Consider the following 13675-nt stretch of genomic DNA (forward strand, 5'->3'; position numbering starts at 1 on the left):
GACAATATTTGGCATTATTAGCAAGCATTTTATTGGAATTACCAGATGCCGAAAGACCAAACAGAAATTTAGAGATGTAGTAAATTAGAGAAGTTCGCTTGGAAACTAAACACCGGGGGAAGGGGAGTCCTGCCACAAGCTGACCACATGTGCAGGCTAAGATGCACAAGCACCCGGAAACCCAAGGTCTAGAAAGCTGATATTAAAGCACTGCCGGCCATGGCTCTCTAAGGACTGTTTGTGCCTCCAAGTTTAGTTTAATTTTAGTAAGTTAGAGAATTCGCGAAAAAACAATAAGTGTATGATAATGGATTTCCTTCTTCATGAATCAGAGAGTGATTAGAAATTTAGGAGTTTAGACAGCAGTACGCATCATTTTGGTATATGGACGGTGACTTTATTTTGTAAATTAATTTATAGGAAATGGTTAATGTTTTAACGTTTATTGGATGTAAAGGAAAGTATCCATATTCCTTTGAATGAGCCAAACGGGTAGCCAAAACTTAAGCCTGAAAACGCCGTTGATCAGACTCCTTCTCTAGTCCCAACAAGCTGTACACTACATACAAGAAGACTCTTAAACTGTTTTAAAATATGAGTTAATTTCTTTACATTCATAAAGAAGGATGCTTATTAAAAATAATTGTCAAATACTTACAGATTATTGAAAGACTACTAAATGAAACGCTTTTCCGTAGTCAACGAGAAGCTTTATGACAAGATCTGAGTATTACTGAACTTCGTAATGCTTCAGTGGTTTTACGAAACGCTTACTGAACATTTCTCAGTATTTCAAAGCTAACGTTGATGTTTCCAATCAACTCGTTAGCTTAGATAATTCTTATTTGTTAGTTATGTATAACTATATGAAAGCAAGCTGTTGTCACTTTAGTTTTTGCATTGTGTGCTATTATGTAGGTATATTGTTGTTATGCATTTTATTATGTATATTTATTAGTATGCATTATTTTTCCTTTATTTCCTGTGTATTGTGTCATAGTTCCTATGCAAGTTCAAATTTATTCTCAAGTATTCTTTTATATTAATTTCTAATCCGCATTGTATGTATCTTGATGCTACATAAATAGTATATATAACAAGCATGATAATTTTCTACTTAAAAATATGCGTAGTGGAGCTGGTATTGTATATGCAGACAATTGAAATTAGTGATACTGATAACTAATGATATGAATTATGTTCAATTTGTAATACCGTTCTTGTGAAACAGTGCAAAATACATGTATGCAATATTTTATGCTCTTTCATTTACCTATTTTATTATTTTCTGCTTCTGATTACATATCTCTTGTTTTCGAATAAAATTTCCCATTGTGGTGACATTAAATTCAGCATGGCTCGACTTAAGACCATTGTCGTCTTGGATATGTTCTGTCACTTTTTTTTCAAGTTTCTAACATAAACTGCAGTTCTTTACAGCTCTCAAACTTGTGATTTGATTCAGGTTGGTGAATGTTAGCTACGTAAGTTATATAACTGTTTTAATTATTTTTTCTCTTCATCAAATGTGTGCTTAATAAGTAATCAGCATATTTATTGTCTTTTGAAATTAGCATAATTTGAACTACATGTGTATCATTTCAATATGAGACTCTACGTACAATAATCGTACTTTCTATCTTCTACGTGACCTTATTCCAATTTTTTAATTGTTAAGTGTAATATATTTTAATTGAAGCTTTCATATTTTACTTAAACTAGTACATACTAACAACAGAAATATCTATAGGTTTTCGGGAATATGAGCAGACATTGACTAAAAATGAATGTCTTGATGTGCATAAAACATATATATTGAATAAAACAGATAACTAAATGTATGCATACAAATTAAGATTCTGCTTGCATCTATTTATTTACACTATTTCATACTTTCAAATAAAATGTTATAAATAAATCTAAGCCTCAATCACCTGGAGGCTCCAGAAAGAGCATAGAAAACATCAAGAGAAATTTTGGAAATTTCAAAGTAGCAAAGCGACAGCAAATATTATAATATTTTACATTTTTAACTACCTAACTACAGGGATTTAGGTGCTAATCTTTTACTGCTATGCATTCCTAAATGATCATTTTCATACCCCTTACCCCGACTTATTAGGCACTTAAGGTTGAAGATTTAATGACTTACGAAATTTGATACAGTATACGGTCAAAGACTTCTAGGAGTTTTGAAATACTCTTTGGTAGCTAAGTGAGTAAGATCTCTAAACAGAGGTAATTCAATGTATGTGAATCGGCTGGCTGCATGTGCGTTTTCATGGTCTCCTGTTGTGTGAAATAAAATTGAACCATTTTTTCGAGTCTTCTCATGCTTTGATGAGAGTCAAGATTATTTCAGTATAATATATTAAATTAGGTAAAGGAATCCGAAAATCAATGTCCAATCTTTGAAACAATCAAAAGCTTACAGAAGTCCTTAAAATGAAGTTTGTACAATAATTGTAAACACAATAAAGTTTTGGGCAACATGTTCCATTTCTTTCACATTAAGGATCGTCGAAGAAAAAAAGACTACAATTTAAACACGTTCATTATTTCGCTTACAAACTTTAGAGATTTATAGTAGTTGTTGACGTTACTAGCTTCAAACATCCCTTAAAACTGCAGGAAATTATAATAAAATGTATACTATTATTTGTTCAAAAGTTTTCAGTCACGTCTTTTTAACTTAAAGAAGCTTATTCTCTTGCATCAAAACTACTTAAGTTTTAATTCGTTTTTAAGTATTTAAAGCGCATAGAGTTTATTTGAAGTTCTTGAAACACTTGCTTGAAAACAATAAAATAATTTTATTTCAACTTAAGAAAAATATTTCATAAATTATTTTACAGATCACTGATAAAGAACCACAAGACAGCAAAGCATATACCGATGATAAACATCTGTCTTTACATAAATTTAACTTTATATTTGCTTTTAAATAAATTAAAACCTTCATTCAATAATTTAACATCATTTTTTATTCCCTATATTCATTTTGTGATTTTCTATGATGCCTGTTTTATGAAAAATAATAAAAATCTAGCTGACTGTCACGTGTCTTTCTGTTTCACAATCTACAGACACCACACAAGTAGAACTAAAACTTTGATAGATGGTTTATCTTCTAAAAGTTGTGTAACTGTCATTAGTCTAGTTTTAAAACACATTATCATTTTCAGTATATCTATTAGCATCTTAGATTTGAAATAAGTTAACAGTTAATTTAGTTAATTTTATAGCATGAGCTTACCTTATGAAATTAGGTTCAACATTAATTTCAAGGGACAATTGCAAATTTTATCTTAATTTTACCCAATTAATACCTGCTCGAGAGGAAACGGCAAAGGAAAACGCATATGAATGTTTTAAATGAAACGCATCATTCTTTCAATTTGTATCTTTGCTTATGATTTTCATCTTATTTTATAGCAGATATTAAAACTCTTTAAGAAAAACAGTTTCTTTAAGCTTTTATTTTATACATAGTCGCACGAAGTTTTCTTTCGAAAGATGTTATTTTAAAGGCTAAACACCTTTCACTGTTTGAATACAAGTATATCTTGAACAAAATACGAAAGTTAAATACACAGACTTCTTTCTCGTAACTTAAGTTTACTTCGCAGGAGCATTTTAAATAAGGCAGAACGATATAAAATATTTTTCGTTTACTTGAGAAATTGTAGCTATCTCGAAGTACCTGCTAAGACATACTTTACAAAGGTTAACTCTTTTCTGTAGCTATTATCAGCAGATGTGACTATTTCATGAAAAATGCTTGTAACGGGAAAGCGATGAATTTTCCATACTCCAAATTCATAATTACCTGAGTTGAAGTTACAGAACAAATTTGAACTAGGTAAAAGATTTATAATGCTTGGTTTTTAGCAAAATGCTGCGCTTCAGTATTATGTTATTGGTATACCTAATACTAGTAAATCTGGGATTCGTCAGCCAAAAAATAATGTGCTTTTACATTATGACATTTAAATCTAAATATGTATTTTCAGACCATGTATTTTAGATGCCACTGTGCAAAGAGTGAATAAATTTAACATTCGTAAGCTCAATACCAATTAAAAGCGATTTCAATAAAAAAAGAGCAAAAAATCAAAATTTATATTACCAACATCTGTAATGTGTATATTTTCAGTTTTTACAAAAGCTTTCATTCCACGATTTAACTTCCAATAATTGGTTTAAAATGCTTACCTGGTACAAAAAGTATTTCCTTGTTTATGATGTTTTTGGGTATTAGTTTTAAAATATTGCAACGATTCTTTCTGGTACATAGAAAAATTCTCAATGAAACCAAATAACATGCATGTCACAAAATAAAAAACAATTAAGAAACATCAATGAACTTCTTGAGTATTAAATAACTAGAGATTATACGGAAAATCCGACTTATAACAATATACATATATTAATTTAGTTGTCAAACAATCAGATTAATATGTGCAAATTTTCACAGGACTAGATTCTATGGTTTTAATGCACCAACACCCTCAGCTGCGAAGGGGTAAATGAACGAGATAAGTTATAGTGATAAGATAAGAATGGCTGGACAGGAATTAAGCTATTGGTGCCGTTTACTGGAGCTCGGAATTTTATTTATAGGTTGCATACTTAAGGACTCCATTCCGGATATGAATTCCTGGGGATTTACAGGATTCCTTGCCAGTGTGGTTTCATTTACATTGAACTATGAGAGAATTAAAATTTCGCGTTAAGGAACATGGGACATGTGTTAGAATAAGAGAAACACAGACGTCCTATGTTGCCCAGGATTGTTTGCCCGAAAAAAACATACTTTCCATTTTTCTGCAGCTGAATTTTTCAAAAAAACATCTTCCATTGGTGAATTAGATTTTTTAGAGGCGTTTCACATTCAAAAAATCTTTCTGTTCTAGTTAATGACTAGAGTTACAGAACCATCATTACCTTCAGCCTTTAAGGAAATTATGTTTTAGTTTTCTTGTTTCATCAATAGATGGCGCCAGTAGCTTAACTCCTGTCCATTCTTATCTTATCACTATATCGTATCTCGTTCATTTGCACTTTGGCAGCAGAGGTTGATGGTTCTTTAAAACCATGGAAACTCCTCCTTGCAAATATTATACTATAAGTATATATATATATATATACATATATCTGAAAAGAAAAATAATCTTTGAAGAAAATACTTTGTTTTATTTAGAATTGATACGTCTAGAAAGCAACATATCAAAAAAATAAAAGCAAGAATAAATAAATAAAAACAAAAGTAAATTTAAAAAATTGGAATTGCAAAATTATATTTTTAACTATGATTAGGAATCCATATATAATTTAAATATAGTGAGACAATTTTTTTCTATTAGTAGGAAAAAAGAAACAAGGTTATAATTTATCACAAGAGAATGTGATCAATGATATTGAGTTAAAACACGTAAAACTGCAGATCAAAACTTTTAAATTTTATTGTAAAATTCTTATATATTCCGCATAAGTAAATTACATCTGTTTGGACGAAAGGCAACTCAGTAACAAAATATTATATGTTATTACGTCTGTCATCCTATGGAGTTTTCTTTTCCTTTCTGTATTTTCTGTAGATATATTTGGTTCGCTCTGAATGTTTGTAATAATAATTGACAGTAATTTTACCATAGTTCCGAATTAAACACATTTAACTTTTCTTTTTAAGGTGGAGCCCGATTAATCCGTCCCTGGTTAATCGGGAATTGACTAATTATATTATGTGCTCTACATTATGTTTAACATTTATTTTAATAATTTGTGACATGTAATATGCATTGACTTTCAAAAATATGATAAAAATGCAAAGAGAATAACGTTATGTTGAGTAAAGTAATAAATGTTATTTTATTCATTTATTTATCTGTTTATTATGGTTCATAAGTTAATTAAAATATAAAATAATTTATTTTACAAATATAATATATTAGATTTAGATAAGAGCATTGTGACATTCTACCTGTGAATGCCGTTGTGTAGCAATGATTAGTATACGAGCTGGAAGATACGTGATTAATTCTTGGGCAGATATCAGAATGCATATATCAAAGGGCTGATTTTCGTATTTTCCTTCCGCTTTCAAACCTTTATAATGCCCACTGCGGCGCCTGAATCCAAATCTTCTGGACGACAATACATCATCAAGTTTATGTGGCCGTTTCATCTTCTCAAACAAGATTCAGTCTGTCAGATCTACGCGAATGTAGAGAAGAATGCAACGAGTTACGGCTTTCCTCTCTTTGCGTACTTTTGTGAAGCAAAGGTCAGCACTTTCAGTAAACAGTCGGAAATATCAGTCACTTATAAATAAGCGTATTAGATGCAAACATTTTGATCCTTACTGCCTGTTGCTCATGTGAAGTAGGTAATTTCAGAAAAAATAGCATTTTAAGACGCTACAAAATACTGTACACATGTTTCAAATGGAATTGTAAAACATATTCAGTACTCTGTTTGAATTTGTTTGTGACATTTGTTGACAGAGCTAATGTATGAGCTAGTAGCACAGCAGTCTAATATTTTGGGCTAATCGGATTAAATCTTGCCTCTTAATCTCCAGCTGTATTAATATTTCCTATCTGGCACATGTATGTAATTATTGCAACTGACATAATATCTTTCTGCGAATAATATGTCCCTCTTTTGAAAATATTAAAAATTAATTTTAACTTCAGTTCTATCTTTATATATATATATCCAATCTGCTTAAATGTAATCTACGTCATGCGAATCGTATTAAGCAGCTAAACTCAGTTCTGTCTTCGGAATTTCACAAAAAATCTTGTTATTCTTATTAATATTGCAAGAGTTATTAAAGAGTTTTCAGTGCAATTTGATAAAGTATAATTACGTAAATTCTCTGACAATTATATCTGCGTATAATCAACTTGATACTTGTATATAATTATCTGATGGTGGGAGGTGATAATTAATGTACTTTTACATGACCGAACTTCCACGTAGGGAAATGATAAGACTGTCATGACAGTTACTGCAGTACTTTAAAAGTACCTAGAATTTAAGGCTTAAAGTAGGTATAGTAAACTTTCTATATACAATTTATATAAGTTTAATTATTCTTCACTCGTTGCAAACATTAATAACACAGCTTGTTCTTGCATTGGTTTCGTAAATCAATGCTATATGCTGTACTTATTTTTATATTTTAACATTATCCTGTATCACTTTTATGCTCTGTGCATATTATATGTTCCTGCTGATTTTTTATCAACTTTGCTTTGTTCATTATGCACAGGCACATTATATAATTCATATACATTTTACATTTCATGTCAGTTGCACATTCCTTCCAGAATTTTCTGTAATGCTTAGTTCAGACGGGTTATTTTCGGTCATAAGAGTAACACGCCGAGCTTCGTTGCTGGGCTACTAGATATTGCTACGTCACAAGAAATGTTTTAAAGATTTTGTCTAAACGTTCAAAATTTTCGACGTTATGCAAGTTGGTATAAGAATCGATAAATCACAACCAAACAAACACTAACTGACATTCGCTCTACCGTATCTCTAAGACATCTACATATTTACACATGTGTAACTTTAAAGTCTCTGACTGGCTGCGGCTTAAACTTTGTTGCACAGATATGAATAGATTTAACAACTTCTACACCTTGAGCCAAAAAACTAATATAACAGAAAAACGAAGTCTCAACGATGCCTAGCTTCACTAACCTCTGAGTATTGATCATGTTGTGAGAATGCTTCACATTTCAATACACTTTTCATCTACTGGACTTTTACTTGTTCGATGAATTGATTGCTCTCGAGAAAGTGTGGCTAAGTATGACTATCAGATTCGGTCTCTCTCACCACGCTTCCGTGTTTCTGTGAAGTTACTTCGCAGTAAAATTGCAAGTCTTGTATCATATTTGAGTAATGTGTCCGTTTCCTATACTGATCATAAAATACATTTGTTTAATCAAGTTTAGTTATAGAAATGTGAACTGTACTGCAAGAAATTTATTCTACGAATTTTCTAAGAACATTTTTTTTTATTATTTTGATGCACGATGTTTTAATTATGTTTTTTACTTTTAACCAGTGTTCGTTTCATACTGAGACAAAAACGTTTGACATAATAGATTGATCGCCGAATGTGCTGCAGAATAGGGAAGAAATATACGATATACCTGTTGAGAAACATTGTCTTTGAGCATCAAATATGCTTCCATATTTAATAGAAGTGTATAACACGTTTCCATATTTAATAGAAGTGTATAACAGTGACAGAAGAAGGGCGTTCCAAACTAGTTGAGAAATATTTTTCTTGGGCGTCAATTGTACTGTTGGAAAAAGTATTAACATGCAGGAACTAACTGTTATTCTTCTTTTAAAAAACCCTTGCTCAAAATAAAAATGTTCTATATTATAATTTTTCCTCTAGGTATTATTTCAAAGCAACGACAAAGTTTCTTATATCACTTACTATCTTAACAGAGAGTTTTTCAAAAGCATGTCTTATTAGAAATTTTGTAAATATTCTTCCACTACCTGAATATAAAGCTGGAAATCGCATTGGTTGGGTCAGTAATGTTAAAAATGCTAAAGAGGATCATTGAAAATAAAGCTATGTCAGCCTACAACAATCAAATTTAGCATTTTATTTTAACACAGCGCTATTAAAATTACATTAGCTCAGTACTTAAAGGAAAGCTTCTACTAAAAAGTAAATTTTGATTCAATCTTTTCAGCCTTTGGGGCAAATAAATTGGAAAAAACGCCATGTGAGTGATGCTTAGACTGTTAAATCGAAAGGTTAACTAAGTTACTCACGAAAGAGATTTTAGGAGCCGATTCTACTAAATTAGCTGAAAGGGATTTAATGCAGAGAAATCCAGAGAAACAGAAAATTAATACTATTTCTAAGTATCTGTATTTTACAAAAGTCATCGTGGCTTTCATGAATCAGGCTGACAATATTATAGGTAAAGTAATGAATTATTTAAAGTAAAAAATAATTTTGATAACATAATCATAAATAATTGTTTTTGTAATAAAGAAATTCAGAATGTTTCCTAAATTACCCAATCAAATAAAAATGCATACCTTGAATTTTGGCATGCATATATATCTATTTATTTATTTAATCTATCTATCTGTCTGTATATATGTATAAATAGGCATCTAATTTGCGGCTATAAAAGAGAGTTCGAAACAATTTTAGACATCCGAAACTAAAATGCACTCGCCATAAAGAGTACTTAAAATTAAATGTATTTTCTCCTGCATTTAATAATAAAAAATTCAAAAAGTTGAGTTTGATTTTATAATGAAAAAATGTATGGGATGTTTCATAAATAAATAGATCGTTTTTCATTATGTAGCCGGAAGTGGGTTTTATTTGCTACATTCGCCATAGCTGCTGAGAAGACGGAACAGCTACACTAGCTTGTAAATTATTTTGCTCTAGAAGACTGTTAGTTTGGACACCATGAAGAAAATACATTTTGAGCTTTGAAGTCCAAAGCAAAGCATTTGTATACGTGTGGCTGTCGAACACAGGGATCCAGCAACAGGGTCAGGGACAGCGAAAAGTGGACTGAGCACCAGAACTTCGTCAGTGACTTTTACAGGTATTGCTCAGCACTACTGTACCCGCTGGGCTTTTGGTTGGCCCGCATCGGATGCCAGCCTAACAAGACATTTACATAGAAACTTTATATTAATACTAGACTTACGTATTGAATATACAATGACAAAGACACAGTATACAATTATTACAAAGAAATTAACCTATTAACAAAAGTTGGATTATGGCAGATTAATATAACATACGAGGCGTATTCAGAAACTAAGTACCGTTTTGAAAAAAAAAAAAAATAGTAAAACAAATTTTTCGAATCCAATTTTATTTATACATGAAAATACATGTCTTAAACTATTTTTCAACATATTTTCCGCAAATGATCAAACAATTGTCATAGCGGGTGACCAGTTTTTGTATACCATCGTCAAAGAAACTTCCCGCCAGTTTCGATAACCACGACTCCACAGCATTTTTCGTGGCATCGTCAGATCCAAAGCGCTTGCCACCAAGCTCGCGCTTCATGTGCAGGAACATGTGATAGTCGGACGGCGCCAAGTCCGGGCTGTACAGCGGGTGATCGAACTGCTCCCAATGAAACTGTCGAATTAACGATTGAGTGACACCAGCAGTATGGGGCCGAGCATTGTCATGGAACAACACAATTCCTTTACTGAGCATTCCTCTTCGTTTGTTTTGAATGGCACGCCTTAGTTTTGTTAAAGTCTCACAATATCCTGCCGCATTAATGGTTTCACCTCTGGGAAGAAATTCAGTAAGCAAAACGCCTTTCCTATCCCAGAAGACAGTGCACATGATTTTTTGTGATGACATTGTCACTTTGAACATTTTTTTTTTCGGAGAATGAGTGTGTCTCCACTTCATCGATTGTTGTTTCGATTCTGGCGTGAAATGACACACCCAAGTTTCATCACCTGTCACAATTTGGTTTAAAAAGTTTTCTCCCTCATCACTGTACCGAGTGAGAAATGTCAGGGCACTACCAAGTCTGTTTGTTTTGTGAACATCAGTGAGCATTTTTGGAACCCATCAGGAACACAGTTTGAGATAATTCAAGCGGTCAGACACAATTTCGAACAAAACAGTACGTGAAATTTGTGGAAATGCCTTTGAAAGAGTTGTCATTGTGAAGCGTCTGTTCTCATGAATTGCTTCATCAACTTTCCTTACCAAATCATCGGTGACAACAGAAGGCCGACCATTCCGAGCCTCGGCGTGGACATTTGTTCGATCTGCATTAAACATTCTTACCCATTCTCTCACCATTATATCACTTATCGCGTATTCACCGTAAACTTCTGTCACTTGACGATAAATTTCGGCCGGTAACATTCCTCGCGTTCAAAAATTTAATCACGGCACGAATCTCACAGTCAGCGGGAAAACTAATTGTCTTAAACATTTTGAATGTGCACAGCAAACTGAAAACACAACATAGAGCAACCAAAAATGGCGACAATTGGAAGTCAGTGAACAAGAAAGACTAGTGCGCATGCGCGGGACGCCTACCACAGCGCTGCGACGGCGCTAGAATGAAACAGTACTTAGTTTCCGAATACGCTACGTAATTACTTCGAACATACATCATACAAACTTTCCTTGTACATCGAACATTGTACATTGTACATCATACAAACAATATATTTACATTAGTATATCTAATTACATAGAATTACATTAAACATTATTTTAGGAACTAATTGGTGAAGACTTTTTTGTGCATCTCATAGTACGTAGTTGTATTACTAAGGCAAATTATCTTGTTAATAGATTTCCTTTCAAGTTTTTAACTTGTTACACACAGTTTCATCAGCACTGAAGTATTACATTACTTTTTTTGTAAATTAATGTATCACAAACACAAAAAATATACATTAGAAAAACACATAATACTTACATTTACACTAATATATCTAATAAAGTCGTATATTATTTTTTTAAATTCATGATTTAATTATTACAAGATTTTTTCCCTCTCATCTTCTAATACAGTCCAAATTCTTAATGTAATTATTTTGTAAAAACAATTCATACCATATTTAGCCTGTTTCAGACATTTGCAATATTTCTGAAATTTTGCATAATTTTTGTAAGTTATGGAATAAGAGGTATTTATACAGATGTGATAACATCTTGACAAATGTCCAGCAACAATAAATCAGCACTGTAAGGAGGGTGGATAGCACATACCAGGTGAATTGTCGAATTCGCTTCTATATCCCAAATACAATATGTGGCCTTGCATTTTCTTTCAAAATAATTAAGCCAGTATACAGAGTCCGTTGTCATCAATCTTATGAAACGTTCCAGTATTTTGTAACAGCGAGCAGCTTACTGTGGTGTCTTTGGAGAACGAGTTGTTGAGCATAGGTCCGTGACGATCAGAGGAAAAGTTAAACAAAACCTTTCCATAACTGGAGACAGACTACTAATTTTCGAAAGTTGGTGATGGAAGATGGTTCCATTTCTGTCTCATGGCCTTCGTTTCTTTGTTAAACTGATAGCATTGCACATGGTTCTTCATGTGTCAACTGTATCAAAGCAGTAAACTTGATACGGCCACTGCTCTACTTTAGACCATTACACAGCATTATGCATATCTGGATGAATAGATCTAAGCAATTATTCACATCTGAGTTCCGAACGTCAACTTGGGAATAAAACAGCTGGCTAAAGATATACATGGAATATGATAGAATAATGTATCATTAAACGCAATTCCCCTCCCGCCCTTATTTTTATGTACAGCGAAACTAGAAGTCCAATGAACTTATCAAATAATATATAAAACTCAATGAAATTTAAATGTTTACCTTTTTTTAATTCCTTATTGAATGTTTGCAGAAATCGACACTGATGATGATAAATCAGCTAACAATTTCCAAAGATTATATAAGAAGGAAAGCGAGTATTAATCGACAAGTTAAAAAATTAAGGGTAAGAAACTTTCTTACAATCGTATAAGGCGCAATTCTCACTACTAACTATTTAAGCTGTAATTCTCACCCCTCAGTGTTACCTAAAAGCTATGATTCGTGTAATCGCTGATAGCTTAATAAAATGGAGAAGGACGCAAAGAAAAACTGATTAAGGTTAACTTATCTGTATTCTACCTCACCGTTTATGAGAGACAAATTAAAATGCAGGCTGATCAAAAGTTCACATTTGAAATGACGTCCGGATCATCTGTGTACACACGCATACATACATATATATATATACATATATACGTACATACATATATACACGCAGGGTGATCTTAAAAATCTTTCCTATTATACTAACACCTAGCGGTCTCTCCTCTCAACCAATTTAAATGTAATTTCAGATATTGTTATTTGATAGTATGCCCTGGAAATAACACTAGAATGGTCACATATAACAAAAATTGCCGACTTATAACATTTGCAAAGAAGAGCATTGTAAAGGATTCAGGACAACATAAGGTATGAACTTTTATTGAAATTACAAGTTTTCAGCGTGTACAAATTTTAAAGATAGAATCATCTCCCGTAACGTCGCAGTTTCGTGACTAGCGTAATCCTTCGTCCTCACTCTGATAGATTTTTGTTTCTGTGGTTATCTAAAATCTAATGTATACACGATAAATCCAGGAGATTTGTCAGAATGGAAAGATACTATAAAACGTGGAGTTACCCAGATTCCTCCTGCAATGTTACGTTTGTCATTGTTATCAACGATCTTCCACCTGCAATGCCTTATCGTCTGCGTTTTGGGGAATGTTGGAAGCTTGTAATTCCAATGAAAAATTTTTCACTGCCCTCCCTTGGCCATTGGCCATTTTATAATGCTCTACTTTGGAAATTTTTAAGCGTCAATTTTCGTCATACGTGTATCATTCCAACACCAGTTATGTTATTTTAATGTGCTGATTAACCTGTGCAGGAAAGAAAGTAGGTGTTGTCTTTAAAAAATTTCGAAATTTTTTCACTGCAAATGCAATCTTGAGAGCTCTTTTGTTTCAAATCATTACATTCTCGACAGTATACCTTCAAAGAACAGTATCGGAAATTTCACTCCAATTGGTTTAGTGAATAGGACTTACGGTACTCGTTTATCGTATAT

The sequence above is a fragment of the Stegodyphus dumicola genome, chromosome X1 (assembly GCF_044657685.1).
Source record: "Stegodyphus dumicola isolate Sdum_Otavi_A_Nest chromosome X1, ASM4465768v1".
Taxonomy (NCBI): Eukaryota; Metazoa; Arthropoda; class Arachnida; order Araneae; family Eresidae; genus Stegodyphus; species Stegodyphus dumicola.